General features: G+C 39.5%; 1 protein-coding gene across 1 annotated transcript in view; it reads left to right on the top strand.

Moving 5' to 3' along the window:
• The window catches only part of agap3 (ArfGAP with GTPase domain, ankyrin repeat and PH domain 3), a 123,692-nt gene that overhangs the window by 34,684 nt on the left and 66,537 nt on the right, over nucleotides 1-22,471 (top strand). The window lies entirely within an intron of this gene.

Below are 22,471 nucleotides of genomic sequence, written 5' to 3'. Positions count from 1 at the left end.
TGCCCAAAACTAAAATTTCAGCTCTTAAAGTTGCATATATGACTTTGGAAAACACGAGGGAAGGGTGTATTTAAAGTGTGCTTGTGTGTGTGTGTTCCAACACAGAGAAGCTTGGTTGAAAATTTGGGGGGAAAAATGCTTTGCTGAAATATTAGCATGGAGTGAAGGTGCTGTTGTTTATAGGACATTTCAGGTCTGAATGAGGCTTAAATGTTGAATAATAACGGGCACTTTCCATGCATACGAGATACTTCCCATTAAATACATTTAAGTGGCGTTTAGCAAATGCACTATATTCACTGGGGTACATCAGTATCTCTCAAATGCAACCTATTTTAACTCTGCTCATTAAACACCCATTTCTTGCAATTTAGACACAATTTCAATAATACACTTTAGAAGAAGAAAAAACTGAAAATCACTCAGTGGTTGAAATAAACCACTGCCATATTTTGCACATTTTATACCCCATTTCATAGAAAAAGTTCTGTGCAGAGTAACAACATCTTTATTCCCATGGACGTTCGCCAGATGGAAAGCTGCATATCAGTTTATGCAAAATCCAAGTAAATATTTATTAATTTCCTTTGTGGGTTAATACACTTGTCTCATCCCATGATATTTAAGATTTTGACCCTAATGTTTCCTCAAAATAGCAAAAATAGCTGCTGTGTACTTTTGTAGGTGTTTCTCTTTTAATTGATACAGTTTAATATAGCTTGTACGCCTATGAAAATGATTTTATACGATTGCTTTAATCTCTGTTATCTATAAGGCTGTCAAAACGTGACAAAGTCTCTGCAATATAATATTAGAGGTACAGAAACTGTGTATTCAGCATGTTGTGGGGAGCCTGTAGAGAATCAGATCTTCTGATCAGCAGTTTTTATATCCTTGCATTTAAATTTGACAAAGGAAAAAGTGACATTGATGATGATATGCGTGTGTATGTTATTATTGTGCTTTTGTGAGTATGCTGAGCTATTCTACTCCTTTAATAATGCCCCAGCTTGCTCATTTTTTCTGTAAATTTTCATACTAGCTTGACAATGTTATATAAAAAAAACCCACTCCAGCACTCTTTATTTCTTGAAAGGCAAATTACAGGAAACTCCCGGTAGGAAGCATTACTCAGTGTCTCCGGTTTAATTAGGTCAGGTTTTTTTGGGTTCTTCTTGACCTGCTGCTTGTGCCCACAACCTGCTGGACTGAAGCAAAGAGCATAAAGGAATGCCTCTTACTCATCCTCTGATGCAACAGTCATGGACGGGATTATATGACACTGTGTTAAGGGCACCGGGAAATGTCACAGGGACTGTGTAGTGTAACAGCTCCATATTGACTCTGACAAATGAAACCATCCAGAACTTTACTAATTAGGACACAGATGTTTAGTTTGACCTTCCCTCCCTTGACACGTCTGTCACTCGGCTACTGGAGATGGTGACGGAGCTGGAACTAAGCCCCTGTGTCCAGTTGTCGGACTGAGGTCATTTACAATGCATATAATACTGATGGTGTGCTTTTTCTGCTGGCAGCAGTAATAGATTAACAACATTTATTTCCAGATTAGTTTCCTGCTAGATCTTCTCATCTGAATCCTTGATGATAGTGCTCTTCCCACTGAGCGATATTTCACCTGAGCTATTGGAGCGTAGATTAATAGTCAGTTACTTGTGAAATTAAGTCTCAGAGATTTTTTTTTTTAATGGAATGAAGATCAGATATTCTCATCAGTCACAGATAGTGCTAGTTAAATTAACATAACAACAATTAATCCCACGCTGAATACTGAAGCAACGGTGCATCACTGCCCTCAAGCCATTTTCTGTGTAGAACTGATTGCATTATTATTTAGAAACACGCAGGAGTGTCGTGCAAAGAGAGCAGCTCAGAGCTTTTTATTTTGCAAACCAGGGGTTCATGAACCGCACCTGCGTAATAGAAACAAACACTCATGTTTTTTGAGTCAGCAGCTGTTCCATATGTTTTTGTGTTAACAGCACTGACAGGTTGCAGGATAGTACTGCGTCTGACTTCTTTGTGTAACTGTTGTCAGCTTCAACGCAGCTACCAGCCTATTGTCTCCACATGCATGGGTGGCACAGGAATGGAGATAAAAGGCGTGGGAAATTACATGGGAGCTTATGCCCAAATGTGTCGCTATTCCTGGCCGTTGTTTTGAACGGCTTGTTAAGAAAAGCCCTGCAAGGAAGAAATCTGAGAAGACCAAACAGGACTACAGTAAGAATCAAAAGTTTAGGTTAATGATACAGGAGGCATCATTGTAAAGCGTGGAAAGAATGCCACAGAAAATGAAAACTAAAGCTTGGTTTGGCTCCCTTTATGGTATCATACTTCTATGGTCAGCTGATGTGTCTGGCAGTTCAATTTATTTGAACAACTACAAAGATTATGTTAAAGCAGGAAGACGGTGAGGTACATGATGGCAGCTGAAAGCCAAGTGATGGATGACAGATAATGTGTTTCCTTTCGATGAAAATGGGAGATAAAGGATTACTTAAGTAATATGGTTGCATAAAAAGGGTAAGATGACAAAGTTAGTTAAATTGCAACTAGTCTTCTGACTTGTGACAAGTCAAAACTCTCCCTGTAATTGATTCCAAAGTCTGAAAAAATGTTTAATTCAGTCTGATCAGTTTTATAGGTATTGTAAAGAGATACTTTCCATAAAATTTCTTTGATTTTGTTCTATGAAGATCTTCTGTGTGGGATAAGATAGTAAATTATACTTATGTTCCTCCCATTCTTTCATTTAGTTTCAGCTGGGGTTATAGTCTGTAATATATCATGAAAGCTAATGCATCAAAGTGAAGGCAAGTTTTAAAAGATGACATCAGTATTAGGCGGGGGTTTGCAAACTAATATGTGATGGAGGAGGAGGACTGGAAGCTACCAACCCACACAAACCTGACTGTAAAAACTGTGAAAGTCTCTGCAGTTTCCTCCCACATTGTCTTTCTGTGGTCATGTTGTCATCTTCTACAAACCAGTTTGTTGCCTCCGTGTTTCCCTGCCCGGTCCGAGTTGGTGAATTTCAGATGGATCTTTTCTCCCTTTAGTTCCATGCTTTCCGGCCAAGTCTGCAACCCTCCCCCACAGTTTTCTGAACCTTAAATTTCTCCATGTGGCACATCAAACATATTCTAATGCATTGGCTGGCAGAATAGTTGCAATGCTTGCATGTAGAAGAAGTCAAAAAGTCATCCACCCATGCATGAGCAGTGCACTTGCAGAAACAAGGAAACACAGCACACAGATTCTTTGAATATTATTTTCTGTCAAAGGAAACAAGCAAATTAGCTGTTGGCATCTTGGATGTCAAACATTTTAATGAAGGCGCCTCGTGCAGCTTTCAGCTGAGGTTACACGGCTAATGCACGCTCTCTCATTCAGTTTCATACATTGTCCGCCTATGTTTCTCTCTTTCTCTCTCTCTCTCTCTCTCTCACACACAGCGTACAAATGCACAAGCTCTCACACAAAACCTGAATTTCAGAGACAGAAGCGTCTGGATTTTTTTTTTTCACAGCCTCCCACAGACGTCCTCGAACCTATCATTTTCTCTGCAGTGGAGCAATGGTGACGTATGCTTGTCGCTATTGCAGCTGAATATTAAAAAGCTCTACGCCCACGTTCAGTACCACTACTGCAAGCATAATTATCATCAACTTTCCTTGCTGTCTGCAGCTACTGTGCAACTGCGTGTGATTCCTCTTACTAATTAATTTGCCAACATTAATTCAGCCTTGACAAAGAGGAGAATGAAACAGGGGCTGGTAAATTCATGTCTTTTTGGAAATTGCTTGGTCATTGTGTAATCACCTGGGTGTGGAGGAACCAGGCGAATTTACGCTGCCAAGATTTTGGTGTGGACAAGAACATGTGCACAGTTTTTTCTTGTATCTCACATCCAAGCAATTTGCATACAATATGATTCATTTTTATAGGTGCTTGTAAATTAGTGTGGTTGCAAACAAACTCACGTGGTAAGCAGCTCCTTTTTAAGTATCAATCATAGCAAGAATTCCCATATTTCTTTAAAAAAAAAAAAGTTCAGATTTCCCCAGACCCATGTCTTTTCTTTTGTGTGGAATCACATCATGTATTAAATATGCAAGACACAGCCGCAATAGTCATATCCAGTAAAGCAGCAGTCTCTTAGAAAAGCTCCCCCATGGCTGCAGACACATTGTTTAAAGCATTAATATCTTCACACATATTCCTCTGTAAAAATGAAGTCACAATTTTTTAATATAAGTTGGTTCAGCTGGGTTACCTCTGTGGCTTGATTAGGCAGGGAATACAATGATGTGGTGAAATGCGTAACTGTGGAAAATGAATGTGGAACAGTAACTATGCTTTGAAAAAAACCTTTGTAACAATTACGATTCAGGCAGCTTTAGCGATATGCTTCAAAATGATCATGATTATAGCACTTTTGTCTTTCACTTATCCGTGGAGATGTCAGAAAAAGCAGCAATTCAGTTTTAGACTATTAAATGGATGCCATCATAATGTGCTGTCACCGTCATTGACGAAAGGTGTCTTCTTCCACCTTTTTCTGTTTGTACTTCCCCATTTCCTCCCTTTGTGTGTCTCAGCCATTCGTGTGTTGTGAATGTAAAGACAAGGAGGCACAACGAGAGGAGCTGATGCAGTGAGTGTGAGATGCAGTCGTCACTTTACACTGACAATTAAGTTTGACATGTGACACAGCTGTATCATCTACATGTTGTTTAGTAAACCTACTTTCCTCTAAATGAACTTCACAAAAGTTCACACACAGTTGTTTCATGAACTTTGATTTAAGGGTCCATAGGCTACTCATTCAACAAATGAGCAGGCAAGTCTAAATTTTGACTGGTACTCAATGTCTTTCTACTATAACTGTCAATATTTCTCTTTTTTTTCTTGAAAAAGAGCTACTTGAATGCTTTATTTGAATCCAGGAAACAGCGAAAAGATCAAATCCACATGCAGACTCTCATCCAGGGATTGATAAGCAGTTCAGATGTCATCTCCAGCCAGCAATGATATGAATCACTGTTCAGGACTCTTTTCAGTGAGGAAAACTTCTCCTAAACAGAGAAATGCTTTGAATGGTCAATAACTTCCTCTATTTTCTCACATTGAATTCATGACATTCACGTGTTCACATAAAGCTTTATTTAAAGCATGACATCAGCGACTCTGAAAAGTCCTGAACATTTTTGTTCTTGTCAAACCAAGTGAGTCACTGTCAAGCTTTGCCAGTGATTTGTCATGCAGCATGCCCAACGCTTCTTAATGTAGAAGGTGTACTGCATGTACTTCTGGGAGTGGATGAAATCAAGGATTTTGTCTCCATGCGTGATTCTGGTGTATGTTGGCTCACCAACAGGTGTGAGTAATGCTGTTGTGCATATGTGTGAATGAGATCAGAGACACTTTATTGAGAAAAATAAAACTTGTTAATCGATATTAGGCAAACAGACTAAGGTTTGTATGAGACAGGCAGCTGCCTGCTTTCTGTTTTCCAGTTACCACATTTAGATAAAGTCACCATCTTTGTGAAAGCGTGTACATATGTGCATGACTGTCATCCTCACACTGACTCATGTTATGATACAGACTAGAGGTTAGCAAGCTTTGCTCATGTGGCTTGGATGCATCCTGCAATCTGCTAGACAAAACCAGCATTTGTCGCTCATACTGTCTGCTTCTTTATATAAATACACCAATACAGGATGTCTGACATTCTGTTATGTCGGCTGCTCAGACATATCTGTCTTGTGGTTCCTCCTAATAAGTATTCACAAAATATCTCAACCCCTTAAATTGCATAATCCCTGAAAGTAATTGATGTTGCTGTGAAACCATTCTCATTCTCCAGCTCGCTAAACTCAGGCTTATTACAGTATAGGTGACTGCAGCATGGACTGAGGCTTTTTTATTTTGGAAGTTAGCCTCCACATGATGCCACTTTAATACAGGGGTTCTCAAACTTCTGAAACATCAGATTTTGAAATACAGTGCAGACCTCAAAATGACTGTGAGAAAATGTAATTCCTAGTTCCCTTCGTTATGGAGGAAAATGATCTCTTAGTGTGACCCTTCTTGTGCAGCAGCACCTGCAGCTAACTGGAAGTGTCTCAGTCATCTTTAGCTTGGAGGATTTTAGCTTGTGTAAACAGCTCCAGCTCTTGGATTTTGGTGTGTTTGGTGCATTATATGAACTGTTTGCTTCAAGTCTTGTCACAACATTTCCATTAGTTTAAGATCAAATGTTGATTTAGCTGTTTCAAAAACAAGAACTTTATTTCGTTACGTATGTTTTGGTAGAACAAATTCTGTGTTTTGGCTTGTTTCCCTTCTGAAATAAAAATAAAATAAAATGTGGGGTTCCCCAAGGATCAATTTTGGGCCCATTACTTTTTAACCTGTATATGTTGCCACTTGGGGATGTCATCAGGAGACACGGCATTGATTTTCACAGCTATGCTGATGATACACAGCTTTACATCGCCATGTCTCCTGATGACCTGGAGCCAGTTAACACCCTTTTAAACTGTATTTTAGATATAAAGTCATGGATGGCAGAGAACTTCTTACAGCTCAACCAGGACAAGACTGAAGTTTTAATCATCGGTCCTGAAGACAAGAGAGAGATCATTTCATGCAAACTGCAGAGTTTTAAATCCTCCCAGTGTGCACAAAATCTGGGTGTTATTTTTGACTCTGAGCTGAATTTTATTCCACATATCAGAAATGTTACAAAGACAGGATTTTATCATCTTAAAAACATTGCCAGAGTCCGCCCATTTCTCTCTCTTGCCAGCACGGAGCTACTAATGCATGCTTTTATTTCTAGTAGACTAGACTACTGTAATGCCCTGCTCTCTGGTCTTCCCAAAAAGAGTATTTCTAGTTTACAACTACTGCAGAACTCGGCAGCACGAGTTCTGACAAGGACCAGGGGGCGGGAAGAGGCTGCAGAGACTGTTGATGTTTTTAAAAAAACGCTCAAGACCTACCTTTTTTGTTTAGCTTATAACTAAGCTTTAACATTCTTATATTAACCCATATTTATTCTTCTTTTTAGTTAATTTTATTTATTTATATATTTTATATATTGATTTACATCTTTTTAGTTAATTTGATTTATTTATATATTTATTTACATATTAGTATAGATTTTTTTTTTTTTTAAATGGATTTTATTTTTGTTTTCACTCCAGCTCTCTCCTCATTGGGGTCCTTTTCACCAAGGGCTGCCCCTGCTCTGACTGCATGGGTGTTGCAGTGGGGGCTGTCTGCCCGGACCCGGGTGGCCCCCATGGTGATGGCCTGGGTGGTCTTGGTTGGGGGTAGCCCTTTGTGTAGAGGCTCCCTGAGAATATCGTTTCCTTATCTGGTGCACATCTGGTGCAAATGCACCTGGCCATTCAACTTCTTTTAACTGTTACAGGGCAAACAGGGCATGGGTGAGGGTGGTTGTGGGTGGGTGAAAGGGGATGTGTATGTGTGTTAGTGTTTTATCTATTTTGATGTAAATTGTTTTATAATGTAAAGCACTTTGTATTGTTTTTAAGCATGAAAAGTGCTATACAAATAAAGTTTGATTTGATTTGATTTGATTTGATTTGATTTGAAAACACAGTTATCCCTGAGATTCATACACGAGAGATATTCCTTGACTTTGTGTTGCTATCATTTAATGTTTATTCTTTTACCTGGCCGACATGAAACAATATGAATAATGCCACTGACGCCATGATTCTCATGTGGGTCATGTTTTTTTTTATTTTTATTCTGGAATGCAGTGATTTATTTTCACCAATCATCAGTTTTTCCATTAAACCACAGAGTTTTTCTTCAGTCTCATTTGCCTAACAACATTTTTCGGAAACTGACACCCAAATTTGGACAAAGAACCTACTCAAACCTTCTCATTTCATGAACTGAAAACCTCTAATTCATGTTTGATTTAAATATTTAACATGTTTTAAATAACCTTTCATTTCATAAATGGCCATTTATGGATGAAAAATAACAATGATAAAATTGAAAAAAAAAAAAAAAAGCACAGAGAATATATCATGGAATATTTAGTCTGCCTGCATGGAAGTCAGGTAGAAGCTGTGTGGTCAAAACAATCATAGGCTCCTTTTTTGTCACAGTAACACACACAGATGAGATAAATGGCCAACACACACAGTAGAAATGGGCAGATGTGTACACACAGATATGAGAGATGAAAAGTGATTCAAGAATCCCAAAACAAGCCCGTCCAGTTTTTCTGAAAAATTTCCCCCCCAGCTGCCATTAAGATTTGGTTACAGGAGGGACTAACATTTAGCCGCGGGACAGAGGAGAACAGAGGGGCACACAAGAGAGGCTCTGTTAACTGCTCAGTACTTTGAAATCCTTGGATTTATCCAGCCAAGACTTCATCTGGACAGGACCACAACAACAAAGACAACAGGATCGTGGATTAACTGTAATCCTATCAGTGTTTCTTGCTGCTAACCAACACCTGCATTAGGCCACGAATTACAAGGAGGAAACAACTCAAAGTGGACCACAGTGCATGACCTCCCTGGGTCACTTCCACAGACTGTCTGGTTGCTGCTCAGACTTCTGCTGGTAACCACATTATAATGGAAGACACATCATGGCTACAGCATGATGCAAATGACAAATTTTTTATTTTTTTTTTGTTGCAGCCAGGTTGGACAAAAGCAACAAAGGACTAAAATGTCGGAGATGAGAATTAAGCTGTTGGACGAGTCTCACTGCAGTTCTTAAAGGAAGCCAAAAACAAAGAGGAGGAAAATTAAATGGATATTTTTTGAGTCCTCTCTGCTGAAACCCATGTGAGAGTTTTGTTTGACCATGATGCTATGCTTCGGGACTCGTAGGCGAACTCGACACCTCTCGATCCAGTGGAGCGAAAAGGATTCTTTGCTCTATGATGAGACGCAGTTCATTCCAAACCCCTGCTTCCTAGACTCAGGTAACTGCAGACACAGTGAGCCCTCACAGCTTGATATAACACTAAGCTCACTCTGACACACTCTTATGAGAAATACTTGTGGTGCGTGCGTGCATGTTGTTGCACACGTACTGAAAAACATTTCTGGAAAATACCTAGAATGTCTTTGATTGTTTGCTGAGTTTCCTGATAAGATTACAAAACCTATAAAGACAGAAGGATACACCTGGAGGTTGTTTAGATGGTGTAATGATAAAAGTCTGCCTGTAGAAATAAGAATTGTTTAAGCTGTAAGATGGCTTTAAAGTTAAAGCTTTAAAGGATATAGGCTTTTAAACCAGATCAGCTTGCTGCAAGGTTGGATTTTCCATTTAGATTATAGTTTTATACAGTGCTGGTTTACCACAGAGAATAGCCAGTCAGTATTTTTGTCATTTTGTTTTATGCTTTTTTTCCCCACCATTTTAAACATGAACTGCAAGATTTATATGTTGTGAAATATACAACTTACATAGATCTCATGAGGCACTAACATTATTTACTGAGTGTCATAAGAAATCAGTGGCTTGTTACCTGATTGATATCATTGTATCCTCTGAGCCATTTCATCCAGCTTCCTGTGTTATCGGAGTCGTTCTCTTACTGACCACAAAGGGGCAGTGTTCTAGCCTTAAGCATAGAGTGGGTGCCTGCAGAGCTTTGCATCTTAAATCTGGCTCCGTTCACTTTATGTTCCTTGCAAAACTTGGCCCTGCAAATCCACATCCCATGTAACTCCACTTATGTATCATAAAGCAAGTCACGTTTTGGAAAAAAATAAAATAAACAGTGGAAAAAGAGCAAGAAATGAAAAGCTGTTTCATTTCATCCCTAACATTTAATGTAATGCCAGTATATTTCAGCATTTTATTGTAATGATTTTCTCAATGACATTAGTTGCTGAAACAACCTACACTGTACAGGTAAAGTCGTGATAAGAAGTATGGAATATCATTTTACATAATCTTTAATGTGTCACTTTCTGTACAGTAACTGTCAGTGCTTTAAAAAGAATACAATTTCCTTCCCCATAAATAGCTGTCAGCCAATCTTGGAATTAAGCTTAAGCTCTCCCACTGAGTGTAGGCTGCAGTAGGAGGCACTGGAAGCATGGTGTGTGGTTGTGTGGTTAGTACATGGTACCGACACAGGTTTAGTGTTCTTAAAGGTACTGGAGGGAGAAGCATTTATTTTCTGTGTTGGAACCATTCCCTATTAAAGTTATTTAAACATTGCTTCTGTAATGATCTTTAAAATAAACATATATATGTGGGTGGATGTAGGTGAATCAACAAACTCTTGGGGGTCTTTTACACCCTATTCTCTTTTCCACACGTAAATCTGAGTGTGCAAGCCCCTTTTTGTGTTTTACTATTGGTCAGCAGAACACAAGGTATCTATTCATGGCTGTTTGTTGTGGTTTGTCTGATTACAGTAGGGTGTAATCAGCTCTTCCTTCTTTCAATCTCATGTTCACTTTAGTCTGTTTATATCTCCGGGGGTTTCAAGCAGCACTGGAGAAAGCAGGAGGGTGTGTTTAATACCCCTGGGATCCACTCCTTGTTTTCCATGTGTCCCGGGGGTTGGAAGGCAGCTGAAAGTTCAAACAGAGACACACTTGCTCATGCTCTGCAAGGCAAAAGCTCAGAGATTAAGGAGTTTGTCTGGATCGCCAACAGCAACGATGGCTCACAGTTCGTAACTTGCCAAAGAAGAAGGATGAATCATGATTGCTTTTTGTTTTGTTTTGTTTTTTTCTTACCTGTTAGAGATGTGACTTTTTTGCAAACGACGCAGTGGATAACCTGTTTTTCTTTTGGGTATCTGCTTGTACAGGATAGGTGGTGCAGTGTAAAGGGAAAACAACTACTCTAAATGCCTACATGAGTCTACTGAGTAAAGGAGCCAGAAGATGCAGGTGGCAGCAAGGCTTTGCATTAACTTGTTTGAAGTTTTTTTCCCCCCATGTCAAAGGTGAAGGATTATGCCTGGCATAGGAATTTAGGCTTCAAATGAAGGACTTTGTGACTCTCAGCTCCCACGCACTGAGCAGTGGCCTTTGCACGTTTGTTTTAGTGTGTGTATGAGATACTATGCGTGAATCTGTTTGTATGAAGTACAATGCTTTTCCTCAGCAGTGGAACTGTGGATGTGACCCCTCGGAATAACTCTATTGGGCAGGGGATAACTGTCTACCACATCTCTGTAACTCTAAATGAAACGCAGGGAGATGCAGCGTTGTCGGGTCCGAAAATGGACCAGGTCAGTCCCAGCTTGGTGGAAAATTGCCAGCCAGAAGGAAAGCTAATGAAACTTGTGCCAATGGAGAACAGCCCCAGGCTGGGCAGGGCACGACAGGAGCTCAACAGGTGGCCCTCCTTGAGCTGCTCGAGCAGGGCTGGGAGGCGAAGAGAGGAGGTAGTTCTGGAGGAGAGTGAGGAGGAGGAAGTGGAGGGAAAAATGAAGACAGACAGGTTTTTGAAACAACCCTCCAAGAACTCAGAGAACTCCTCACAACACAGCAGAGACGTGGAAGAGCGAACAACTCAGAAATACACCCAGGAGGAACTTATTCAGAGCTCAAGACCATGCTCTGTCACCATCCATACTGATGGGCTTTTATTAGGGGGTCATGCCGCCATTACAGGACACAGTTCTCTGCCTCGGGCCGTGCTACGTGGGCCACGTCAGGATGAAGCTGTGCTTGGCAGGAGAACTATGAGCATGTATGGCGGCCCTTCTGAGCAGCAAAGAGACTTGCCACTTGAATTCGAAAGACGGCTGCAGAGGCCAAGGAGTGTTAGCACACTGGCAGGATCAGGTCCGGCTCCGTCAGAACCGAAGGCCCATCAGCTCTTCAAAAAGACTGAAATTTTAGACAATAACCAGCAGTGCAGAAACAGGAAGGCTGAGTTGAGGGCAGTGGATGGCCTTAGTTCTGTCGGGGCTCAACGGCCATCAGCCCCTTTGGGGGTCAACCTCCGGACCCGACAGCGGAGCTGGAAGCCCAGGCCTGTCAGTATGACAGTACTGGAACTAAGACAGAGGGACTCGGATGATGAGATTGACAGGCAGAAGAGCTGTGGTCACACAGACAACGATGGAGGATTTCTTAAAGGAGGCTTTCGTTGGAGACTTTTTGGTAAAACATCTCAGGATAAAAGCAAAGACAAGGAGGCAGAGAAAGATACTAAATCTTCGCCAAAATCCAGCAAATCTGACTCTTCAAGAAGTACACTGACCTCTTTAAGGCGGAGCCTCAGCATGCGACTCAGGAGGACTCGTCCGCATGACAAAATTAATTTAGAGTCTGGGGGGGAGTCAAAGGAGTACCCTCAAGTTAAAAGTACTGTGGAAGAAATAACAATGGCTCCGCGGCCCTTCTCGTACCTCACAGGAAGAGCCCTTCCAGCTTCTGGTGAGCAGACACAAGATGAGGGCATGCAGTACATCCAATACCACAGCAAGGGAAATGTCAAGGTAATGGAGGTACCCCTATGTCCAACAAAACTGTCTTCCAAACCAGTTCAGGAAGAACCAAGCATATGGCAGCTTATAGCAAACCGTTTCAAGAGGAAAGAGCAGCCAAATAAATGTGAATCCCAGCAGTCCCAGAGCAAAGACAAAGTCCAGTATCCCCAAACTGGGAATAAGAAATCACAGCCAGTCAACATAGAGACTCTGACAAGCAGTGACTCCCATAAAGGTCAAGGTAAGACCCGCAAGATTCCTGAATGTATGTCTCAGCTCAGCTCTCCGTTTATAGTCCCTCAATCACTGCACTTTATGTTACAGTTCAAAAAAGAAACGAGGAAGTGTTTTTTTCTTTCTTTTTTCTTTTTTTTTCTAAGAGGGCGACAGGCAAATGGGAAACATATGGGGAACAGAGCTTGGATGGCATTTAAAAACATCTGGTTCCAGAGAGTCCTTCAGAATTCTATTTTGGGTTCTCTATATCCTCAGTGTTTTTTCATGGTTAGACCTCTTGTTTGTATGCACTTACACAGCAGATACTTTGCCTTATATAAGGTTTTTGCTGTAGCTAAATGAGTAAGTAGAGTAAAATAAGATCAGCATGGACTGATAAGAACACGCTTTACTGGCTTGTTTCGCCATACAGCGACTGTGTGGTGTAACAGACGGTTTCTATTCATTCCTGATAACCTCTTAGAAATGCAGCTTAAAGCATGAACCTTAAAGCAATCAGTGGCTGTAATGAGGATGCATTTGGCTGTCTTGTTGGTCTATATTAAGAGGACTTACATCCTATAATGATGGGGAGAGGCGAAAAAGGACTTAAGCACAGTGTTTAAAGGTTAACTTTGACAGTGCAGTATGTTTGTCCAGTTGCCTGGAAGAGCAGGCAGAGAAGCAAATATTTGTAACTGTGAATTAATGGCTTTGATTTTCCTCTCTCTTTTTTTTTTTTTTTTTCTTTTTTTTTTGTTATTACATCGGCTTTTTCACACCTTCTCACAGAGACCTAATTAGTTGTCTGTGACAACTTAACAATGAACTTTCACAATGTCAGGTTGCACATCACGTATTCACTCTCATTAAGCCAGTCTTTAAGCAGCAAAGTAGATATTTTATTTTCATACCAACAATAAGCTGTTAAAGTGCCCAGAGGTCAACCTCATTTAGCTTCTTTGTTTGTATTCTCAGATGATATGTTACTAAGGTTACCTGTGCCTTTTGTGGTGGACTGTTGAGCAGTGCGTCAATTTTTCTGCTCAGTCAGTAAGGCATTAGGAATGTAGGTGTGCCGATCAACCAGGCTGAAGTTGGGTGTTCAATGCTCTGGGCGGGGACTCTGTGCCTGTTGCTACCTGCCTAAGTGCTTGTTCTTAAATTAAATCCAGTAAGGTAAAGCCCACTTCTCCTACAACTAACCACACACACATATGGGCACACTCAAGTTGTAGTCATGTATGTGAGGTTTGGGGGAAGGGAGTTTAACTGGGAAAGAAGTTTGAGGTGTCCCCACCCCCACCTGTGGATGAACAAAGAAAATTCTGTGGAGCCTGCGAATCCAGGAGTGATCATTCAAGCGCACACTCAGATATGGGCTCTCTCTCCAGGGGTCTTTGGGATGGAGGAGCGCTGGCTGCTCCTGAGACATAGGTGTTCAAGTATCTAGTGAAGGTCAAAATGCAGGGAATAGGGTTATACATAGAGCTGCATAATGAGTGTTAGTAAAGCTTGATTTGCTTTGACTTTTTGAGAAATTGCAGAAAATTCCCTGTGAGTGTGTGTGATCCTTGTTTGCTTATCTTGAATCTGACATTAAAGTTATTCAAGAGGACAGAATTCCCTTTGCTTCATTTGAGTGTGTCTCATCTGATATCACTCCCTGTAAATTCTTGCCAACAGTAGTTCCTTTATCAGCTTTATCTCGCTGTTGGAAACTGGGCTTTCTCTCATACGTGAAGAATTATTTAAAAAACACATTTGCTCATGTTTCTACAGAAGCAAAGAGGGTAAAGCCTATATGTCACAGCAGGTTTTTATGTTAAAAAAGAGCTATTCTACACTGTAAAAAAAAAAGAAGTTGTTTTAACGGTAAAATGCCGGCAGCTGTGGTTGCCGAAAAATCACCGTAAAAACAAAAAATGTCATGCAACATTTTTTCCTTTTACGGCAAAATGCCGGCAGCTGTGGTTGCCAAAAAACCACCGTAAAAATAAATGACGGCATGCAACATTTTCTTCTTTTACGGCAAAATGCCGGCAGCTGTGGTTGCCGAAAAACCACCGTAAAAATGCAAAACAGCACGCAACATTTTCTTCTTTTACGAAAAAATGCTGGCAGCTGTGGTTGCCGAAAAACCACCGTAAAAATAAATGACGGCACGCAACATTTTCTTCTTTTACGGCAAAATGCCGGCAGCTGTGGTTGCCGAAAAACCACCGTAAAAATAAAACATGGCATGCAACATTTTCTTCTTTTACGAAAAAATGCTGGCAGCTGTGGTTACCAAAAAACGACTGTAAAAATTAAGAAGGCCACGCAGCATTTTTTTTTTGTTTTTCACCAAATTGCCGGCAGCTACAATTGCCAAATAACCAATGGAGGAAAAATAACATGGCACCAAAAGTTTGTTTTTCTTCTTTAACAATAAAATGATGGCAGCTGTGGTTGCCAGAAAAGCAGCGTAAAATAACAGTGACAAAACGTTACAGTAAAATGTATACAGTTGTAGTTTCAACAACAATATAATTCTTCTGGCTATAATTGCAAGAAAAATCTAAGGTACCAAAACATTTTTCTTAATGTTTTTCTGACATTAAACCTTACACAAAATGGTCTTGGAGGCAAAAGCAGGCAAAGAATGAATTTTTGAATGTACCACATATCAATCAGCCTGAGATTGTCACATATAGAACACATTTTATTTCACGTTTTAGACAGTAAACATAAAATGTCCCAATTTTATTTCACGTTTTAGACAGTAAACATAAAATGTCCCAATTTTTTTGAGGCAATAACAAAATGAATCAATAAAAAGGTAGAGAGAAAAATCTACCTCAGAATTCCTCACATATTTGAACCCTGGGGGACATAGAGAACTTAGCGTTCATTTTGACCAGAAACATAAAATAAAAAAAAACAACAAAAAAACAAATTAGTGGGCTGTATATTGCCAGTCAGATTGTCAAGTGAACCAAAAGTACTGCAAGGAAGAGCAAAAAAATACTGCAAGGTCACAAAAAAGAGAAAACTCTCCCAATGACCCAATGCACTAAATTTTCATCCAATGGATAAAAATACATCGAGCACAACAGAAATTTTAAGATACTTTTTTTTTTTTACATCTTGTATCAGACTATTCCCAAAGTAGACTTACAATCTTACCTTTTCTGAACTTTTCTTAGGGAACTTTAGTGTGTTTAATTATGTCTGTATACACATTTTGTGACATGTCTAAAAGTAGAGTGAAAGAACGCTATTAAAATCTGAAAAATAACTAAAAAAGTTTTACATTAACTGAAAAGTTGGGACAGACACTAACACGTTGCAGAGACTGAGACATCGAAGCCTTACCTATACAGTAAAGGTAGGCCACATCATACTTTTGTAGACACCTGAAGTTTAGATCTCAACGTGTGTAGATCCTCAGAACTTTGTGTACATTTTAATTAGAGTTTTTTTTTATTCCCACGGCTTGTTTTCCTATTAGGAAAACAAGACAATTATTTTTCTATTAACTCAAGATATAGACAGTCAGCCTGCTAGGGTTACCAATACAAAACCTCTTAAAAACCCCATTTCCTGATCTCTTGTTAAATGTGAATGCTGTTTGGACCAGAATATCTCATTTATTTTCAGAGAAGGGATCAATTACTGCCTGCAGACAACAAAGAGCGTTAACAGCTTTAAGTAGGGAAGGCCATCCTGACCACATTAGACTTGCATGACATAAAGATTTTTACCTTGCTCTGTGCTGATTGTGTTTGTCACTTACCCCTTTTGATTGAAATAACAGGTTTGCTTTTGGGATCTTAACAGACTGCAGATAAAAGCTTTTTCCCGGTTTGTTTTCTGGATAAATGTTTTTTTTGGAGACTTGTACAGAAAAAAGGAGATGCTACAGGACCATTTTGTCAAGACATGCTTGACAAACAGAGCCAGACAGGGAGTGTTGGTCGGTCCATGAGGTTGGCAAATCATCGAAGCAGTTTGCTCGCTGAATTCTCACTCTGTAATTTCTGACACTGGAAAAGCATGGCTGGAAAGTCAGAGAGGGTGTAAGTGTAGACCTCAAGGCTGCCCTCTCTCATTTTGAAAACCACTTCAGACTCACTGCATAAAGAAATGCATGCATGCACGCACATGTACTCATACTCATAACAAAATAAAAATGTCCAGATTTGCTGCTCACGTTGCATTTTCTTTTCTCATGAGGTGGAATAATCATTGGGGCAACTGGGCTTCTCTGCGCAGAGATTGAATGGTCATTTTATCTGAGTAGACATGAGCAGTGAAGTGAAAAGCTCGACAAACAAGCATGCAGCACAGTTTTCCCCATACAGAGACAAAGACTCTGGTGTCCTCTGTTGGCATTACAAATGCTGGGGCTCCGTTTCCATGGACATTTTGGGACACAGTAATGTGAGGGTGGTCATTTCTAAGGAATGACGTAACACAGAGCACATGGATTCAGCTAGGGCTTTATCATATAGGAAAATACCTTAGGAATTGTACTGTATTTCTCTCACGATGGGGAAAAATCTTTCTCATTATTACAGTTTGTTTGGATTTACAGCATTGATTTCCTAAAAGGATTTTTAATGCTGTGAAAAGTGAGTCATGATTGATCTTATCTTTTCGGTAAAGCTTCCGTTTCTTTGTTTTTGTGGTTTTGAAATCAATGGGAGAAGCTGTTTTCATTGTTTTATAGATACAACACTCACTAGCTTTAATAACATTTTACCCCCATGTTTGTTTATGTTTGCATTTGTATTTGTTTGAGTTGTCCTTTTTTAAAATTGATTCTTTACTTCAATCTATACATTTTTCCTTCCTTATAGCAAGTGTGGGAAAATGGACGCTTTACATTGTGCTTCTAATTGCAAAACACAATATGTCTTCAACTTCAATTCAATTCAACTTTATATATATAGCGTCAAATCATGGGAATCCCATCTCAAGACGCTTTACAGACAGAGGAGAAAACATAATGAAGGCCAATTCATAACAGCCTATATAAGGAAACCAACAGATTGAGTTGAGTCCAACTCAATCTCCCATCCTGAGCAAGCACACTGGCGACAGTGGGAAGGAAAAAAACTCCCTTTTAACAGGAAGGAAACCTCCGGCAGAACCCGGCTCAGGACAGGCAGCCATCTGCCTCTGCTGTGTGGGGGGAAGAGGACAGAAAGACAACAGACAACAGGAACTGCTACTCCCGGCCAGGGAGACCTGCTGAGACAGGAGACATACATGTTAATGATGCAACACTGTTATGGGGGGGGGGGGGGGGGGATAAAAGAGAGAGATAAAGAGAAAAAGAAAGAAGCTCAGTGTATCAGGAAATGTCCCTCAGCAGTCTAAACCTATAGCAGCATAATTAAGGGATGCTAACCATCCCGAGCTATAGGACTTATCAAAAAGATAAGTCTTCAGCCTAGTCTTAAAGGTGGGGAGGGTGTCTGCTTCCCTAACACTAACTGGGAGCTTATTCCATAAGAGAGGGGCCTGATAACCAAAGGCTCTGCCTCCTGCTCGGCTCTTTGAGACTCTAGGAACCACAAGTAAGCCTGCAGTCTGCGAACGAAGTACTCTGCTTGGTATATAAGGAACTATGAGGTCTTTGATATATAGTGGTGCCTGGTTGTGGAGGGCTTTATATGTAAGGAGAAGGATTTCAAATTCTATTCTAGATTCAACAGGCAGCCAATGAAGAGAGGCTAAAACTGGGGAAATATGATCTCTCCTGCTGGTTCTGGTCAGGACTCTGGCTGCAGAATTCTGGATTAGCTGAAGGCTTTTCAGGGCATATTTAGGACAGCCCAGTAATAGAGAGTTACAGTAATCTAGTCTCGAAGTAACAAAAGCGTGAACCAGTTTTTCTGCATCACTCTGAGACAGAATGTCCCTAATTTTGGCTATATTACGTAAATGAAAGAAGGCTGTTTTAGTAACCTGCTTCACATGTGGGCCAAAGGACAGGTCCGAGTCAAATATTACTCCAAGGTTTCTCACTGTAGCACTGGAAGCTAAAGTAATGCCATCCAGGTTCATTACAAAACCGGAAAATTTAGCTCTGAGTTTTTCAGATCCAACGAGAATTACTTCAGTCTTATCTGAGTTTAAGAGGAGAAAATTTCTAGACATCCAAGTCTTTATGTCTATGAGACAATGTCTATGAGTCTTGAATTTATAGATGAATCTAAATGTAAAATGCCAAAAACACAAAGAATGTGTAAAAAATGTCAGGAAATCGGAGAAAATCTGTGACCTGCATCGAGTTTCCTGCACTTCAGATGTCTTCGGTCATGTTCCAACATGTCAGACCACCACTCAGAGGGTTTAACTAAAGACATGCTGTTTAAAGACTCGCCTGAGCCATACAATGCTTGATGAAAAGGCACTCTGTTTAGGATACAGTCCTCTCTTTCAAAACAAGCGAGACTCGAGAGCAGTGTGAGGTCAGAAATAAGCAAATGTTTTAGCTGGCGATAATTGTAGGTAAAGGAATTGTTGTCTCAGGTCTTTTCGGCTATGAGTCATTCATGCTTTTAATGTACATTTTGAAGAGAAAAGAGAGAAAGGTCTTATAGCAACCGTGGTTAGAGTTTATTCTGACGTTCCACTCATGTTAGCATTGCTCGAGGCACAAAGGGAAACCACTGCTGCTACAATAAACAGGCTTATTGTAGTGATTGTGGGTGAGCGCTTTAATTATTATGGTTTAGACATGAGGAGGGGGGTCACCTAGCATTGAAAACCTTGTTGCCTGGAGACATGGTGTCTACGCTCTCTTAGCGGAGATGGCAACTTCCTAGGGGGTTCAGATAGTGAGAACGCCACAATCCAAAAACAGGAAGGTGGTCTTTGTTCTAATTGTTGTTATGACACATAGTTGTTTATTCCATCTCAGTGGGAAACAGGCTGAGCTTGTGTTGTCATTTGTGGTTTTTTTTTTTTTCCCCTCTGTGGGTTTGTATTGTTCCTTATAGTGCTCTTTCCTACTGTCTTGTTTCAAAGCGTCATCACGTTTTCAGAGATCACTGGAAATGCAAACAAGTTGAAACAAGCCTGATAATAGCTGGCTTTACAAAAAAAAAAAAAAGATCAGTTAAATCCCGTTTAAAGATTGTACTGTGTTGAAACGTTATACAGACAGTTCATGTATTAAGCTAATCATATACATTTCACAAGTCCCTCTCAAGAGGTCTGTGTTTTACTATTTGTAAATGGATTTCCTTTTAAAGCATTTGTGAGGTTACAGTGCTTCATTGACTGGTTATGTTTTCATTCATTCTTCCTCTCTTCATTAATCATCAGAATAATTACTTTAGTAAGTGTATGACAAAATGGCAGGGAATAACTCAGTTTTCCACAGTAGATTTAGTCAAACAGATGGTCTTTACATTTGACAACTGTCTTCTACATAACAATTTAAGGGGCTCCTCTGTCACCAGTGAGGCAATCAAGTGTTATGATGTAGTTGGTCAGTGGGTTGTGTTCAAGTTGTATGCACCAGGTGGCATTCAGACACACACTTTCTAAGCTGCCATGTTAAAGATACGCCTGTATCTATGTCACCTATTGAGACTATTTTTCATTTACAAAAAGCAATTCTTTATAGTAAATTCTGTGGGAGAAGATAAGGAGAAATGTTTTCATCTGACCACTGCCTGGTTTAATTTCTCTCTCCAATTCCATACATTGCAGGGCAGGTCAGTAGAATTAGTTTGCTCATACAAATACCTGGAGTTTATGTTGGAGGAAAACCCATCTTTTAAGTTTCATGTTGGGAATTTCTTGCCAAAACTGGAATAAATTGGAAAAAAAAACAACTAAAGCTTGAAGTTTTTATTCTTTTCAAATACTGAACTCAATATCTACCTCAACCAATATCAGCGATTTGGTAAAATGAAATAAATGGTATAATGTAACAATGGCTATTTGTCCGTTCAACATTATTTCACCTCATTAAGCTGCTCCGTCTCTTCTGGATGAGACCTTTTTTGGCATTTAAAAAACTTTTCAGATTTAAGCAACAAAAATTCAGAATCAGTGCAATATTGATAATATTATTAATAACATATGAATGTGTTCTATTGTTGTTTACTTGACTATTAGTGTATAACCTACTGTAGCCTATCTCAATAAGTGCATTTCATCCTAATCACATCGATTCCTGTGTTACTAACAGTGTCTGCTGACTTACAGCTGCAGAATGGTCAACATTAATAACATTTAGTTCAGAAAGCTAACATTACCTATTCTGAGTTACAACAATTTTTGGGCAGGTGTGTTGAGCACAGTAGGACCATATCAATGCAACTTTTGGTAAACTCTAGATGCCATTAATTGTCTTCTCGGTGCCAAATATCCCACTGCATTGGTTTTTTTTTCTGATAGCCATCGTGTGTGGAGTAGAGGAGTGGAGTGAATTAGCAGTCAGTGTGTGTGTGTGCACAGCGATGTGCAGGTTGATCCATATTGAGCAATCGCAAGTTTCCAATAAAGCTAAGAAAGAGGTTTCCAAAAATATTCAGATTTTATACATGAGACAGCATTGTGGTGTCTGTGGTGCTGTCTGTGTGTGGAAAACCCTGGACCATATAGCAGTAAAATTTTAGATTCTTTATATGAGATTTGAAGCCAGTGAGTAAGTGCATTAATGTGCAATACTACTGATTGTCATTAGGTGTTGGATTTTTTTTTTCTCCTGGAGCTTTTTAACCACATGCTTCCTGTAAATTAGGAAGAGGGCTCTGCAAGGCTCCCACCGAGAAGCTTCTCTTCTTTAACTATGAAATTATGGAGTCGTTAGTTACATGTATTACTTTTGATCAGTGTACCTATGTTCTTTGAATAATCACACATTCGATTGATGTCAGGTTTTAATGATACACATTTTTCTTTCCAGCTAGGTTTTAGACATTATTCTCTGCTCTGTTTGTCCAGATATGAACACTTCCAGCTCCAACTAAGACCAACATGGCAACACTGAAATTTGTAATTTATCCTTAAAAATGAATTAACATTAATAAATAACTATCCAAAATATTAAATTACATAACTGTGACAACCAGTGGTATATAGGTGTTTATTTATTTATTACCTCTGCCAAGGAGGTTTATCTCTTTCTTTGTGTTCAAGATAACTCAAAAAGTTATGGATGGATTTTCATTAAATTTTCAGAACTGATTAAATTTTGGTGGTGATCCGGATCACCGTTTGGATCCAGGAACTTTTTAAATGCCTTGGTGGAGGTTTGCGTTCTCCGAGTGCTTTTCTAGTATTTATTTATTTATTTATTTATTTATTTATTTATTTATTTGGATATGGATCACCCCCAACATCTAATCGCTTGTTCCTCATTATAATATATTATTATAATGAATATATAATAAAATCTACGATTCAGCATGTTCTAAGGGAGTCTAGACAATCCAAGTTAAAAGAACACCTTTTGTACACAGACAAAAACACAGTCAACACTTCTGGTGTCAAGTTACAAAAGCACCTGAACTTATGACACATTACTCATCATTACGTCAGTTCTGACACCACAAAACATGATATAACATAAATATACTGGACATATAACAGTATGCTTAATATTGTTTTCTATCTGTTGGTTCTTTGTAGTTTTGCAAGGCTGATTTATCCTGTTTTTGTAGCACAATATATGACGTGTCGTGCGAGTTTACCTTCACCTGTAATTTCCTAACCTGGCTGGAGCTGCGGTTTAGC

Source organism: Telmatherina bonti (assembly GCF_933228915.1).
Source record: "Telmatherina bonti genome assembly, chromosome: 7".
NCBI lineage: Eukaryota > Metazoa > Chordata > Actinopteri > Atheriniformes > Telmatherinidae > Telmatherina > Telmatherina bonti.
This window is presented reverse-complemented; position numbering and strand designations above follow the sequence as displayed.